Here is a 2,844-nt window from a genome sequence, read left to right as displayed (position 1 = left end):
TTATATGAGGTGTTTGTGTGATTTAGGTGAAAGGAAGGATAAATAGTTGAATTTCGGGTAGATGACTAATTATTAAAAAAACACCTATACTATAAAGCATCCTCAAGAAGATTGAATCCTCAAACACGCAATCTCATCAACATTGAATATAAACAAATGTCTTAATCTCAATTATATTCTCACAAAAGTTTTACACATAATCTCAATATCACAAAATAATCTGAATTTAAAGGGGCTATTCTTTACTATTTATAGCCTAATCTAATTATTACAAAAATGTCCTTAATGAAATAAAAATCTCTTTAAGCATGCAACTTGTATTTGAAGAGTAGCTTCTTTGAGCACATAAACATTTTCTTCATATTTTTATTTTCTTTCAATTGGAGCCTTGTACTTTCACTTTAGCTTGCTTGTGATTGTTAAGTCGTCCTTCCAAATTTCTAACACAATGACTTGATGTGATGTTCTTGAGCTCCTCATCTTTTCTTGAATGCATCAAAAGGCGAGAGCTGAAAACGATACATTAATTATGAATAGGGTGAAGAATCTGAATTATCATCTAATTATAGAAGACATGAACATCAAAGATATGGCAAAAGAACATGTAGCACCTTACCTCCCTGCTAAAGCATTAATGACATTGTCCAAAGAACGAGTCATTGGATAATTAGTCCATCATTAACATACCAGCAAAAATATTTCATTCCAGAAACTTTCAAGGTACTTTTATTAAAGAGGGAATGTAGATTTTCAATTCGATCCTAATTTTTTGTCTCATGGATGTAAGACAACTAAATACTCAGAGAAGATTCATACCCTACACAAACAGCCTTGTTATGTTACATGAGCTGAGCACTATTATGATTGATGGTATTGTCGATTGATGTCAAGTAAAAATACTTTTTTATTTTCTCTATTGAAACATATGTTTACGAGTTGACAACTACCAAAATAACATCAACGACGCTAATTCTTCGGGTCATGCAACATAACAAGACTATTTATGTAGGTATAAATCTTCTCTGAAAATTTAGTTGTTCAAGGCTCATTAAATAAAACATTAAAATTAGATTGAAAATTCACATTTTCTCTTTGATAAAAATAACTTTAAATTTTTTTGAACAAAGTACTTTGCTATTATGATAATAATGAAATAACTATTCAGTAGATTTATTCTTTGGACGCTGCATGAAACTTTATTAATGACTTAGCGAGGAGAAAAAATACCACATATTTCTCGGCCACATATTTGATATTCATGTCCTATATAATCACCAGATATTTCAAATTCTCCATTTCATTATAGTTACTATATTATTTTCACCTTTTAATTTTCATCATTAGAGGCTGCTTATTAGGTTTCTTACGTTAACTCTTGCACTACTTCCTGATACATCTATAATAATGGGTAGATCATTTTTTTAAGATAATACTACATTAATTGATAAGAGCTCAAATCATAATAAGTAATTAAAAATTTTAATATACTTACCTCATTGTCACCGACACTTGTCAACCCATGAGTTTTTGATGAATCACCTTCATCAAAGTTTTTTGTGAATCTAACAATCATCAAATGAATACTACTTTCCTCTTTCAAATTATTTTGCTTGACTCAAAAATTAATTAATGTTCGATGTAAAATTTGATTATTGAATCTCTAATTGTACATCTTAAATTGAATATCTAAAGCTTCGTTCAAATTCAAAAGGTAAAACTGTATAAGTTATTTCTAGGATCTAAGAATTGGGTAAAAAGATTAAATGAAAATTACTCTTTTATATTTTTAAGATTTATTTTTTATCTAGAGATCATCAAACAATAAATTGTTCACTCAAGAAATTTGAAACCCTTAATAGAACCATAATCTCACATGATTGACCAAATCGAATGAGACATATGATTTATAAGAAATTAAAGAAAATACTTTAACTAGTTGGCGAGATGTAAATAAATAAACAGATTCAAATACAATACTACAAAATGAAATCACAACATTAATTCCACAATTCATAAGAAAATCTATATATAAAAATGAATCTTACTTTTCTAATTTTCTATTTTTATTTTTGTCCGAAATCTATTTTGATTTAAGGACAAGATTGAAAATTTTACCTTGAATAATGATGGTGGCACCCACAGAGAAATTCATTTTCAAATGAATTTTGTTACCTACTAAAGAATTACAAAGATTTAATCAAACTCCATGACATTGAGTGATGAGAATAATATAAACAAACACGCACACATAACATACACAAACATACAATTCATTAAAAATAAAGGAATATATATATAAATTTAAAAGCCGCATACCTTTCAGAGAAGAAGAGAAGAATGAAAATGAATTACATCTTCGTAGGTTTTATAGAGGAAACTATATGTCTAGAAAAGATTACAATAATTTCTATTTAATTCACTTATGATTTTAAAGGCATAGTCATTAATTTTAGTTTGACTCACTTTTAATTCTAACTGATACTAATAAACTATAATAAAAGCATAGTCATTAATTTTTATTTGACTCACTTATAATTCCACTGATTGATACTCCATTATTAAATACTTGTCACTATTTTGGTTTGGATTTTCTTAAGAAAAAAATTAATTCCAGGCTAAATTGATTAAATTGCCCTTATTGTTATAAATGTATTTACATTATAGTGAATGTCTATCAAGATCTACTTTGATATCTATTAGAATTTGAAGCATCCGTCTTTTACTCAGACTAGGAGTAAATTTCCCCTATAAATATAGGGGTTTTGTTCATTGTATTTACAATGATACGATCTCTCATCCCTCAAGAGAAGAAATAAGAATTACTATCTCTATTCTCTCTACTCT

The 2,844-nt window shown here is 27.7% G+C and overlaps 1 long non-coding RNA gene across 1 annotated transcript; it reads right to left on the bottom strand.

Moving 5' to 3' along the window:
• Window positions 1–228: 228 nt before the first annotated feature.
• LOC124894889 lies at window positions 229–2,177 on the bottom strand. The gene is made up of 3 exons (XR_007051412.1): window positions 2,116–2,177; window positions 1,493–1,539; window positions 229–509 (listed from the first exon to the last, which is right to left on the bottom strand). It is a non-coding gene; the product is annotated as an uncharacterized LOC124894889 (long non-coding RNA).
• Between the last annotated feature and the right edge of the window lie 667 nt (window positions 2,178–2,844).

The sequence above is a fragment of the Capsicum annuum genome, unplaced genomic scaffold, assembly GCF_002878395.1.
Source record: "Capsicum annuum cultivar UCD-10X-F1 unplaced genomic scaffold, UCD10Xv1.1 ctg78126, whole genome shotgun sequence".
Classification (NCBI taxonomy): Eukaryota; Viridiplantae; Streptophyta; class Magnoliopsida; order Solanales; family Solanaceae; genus Capsicum; species Capsicum annuum.
This window is presented reverse-complemented; position numbering and strand designations above follow the sequence as displayed.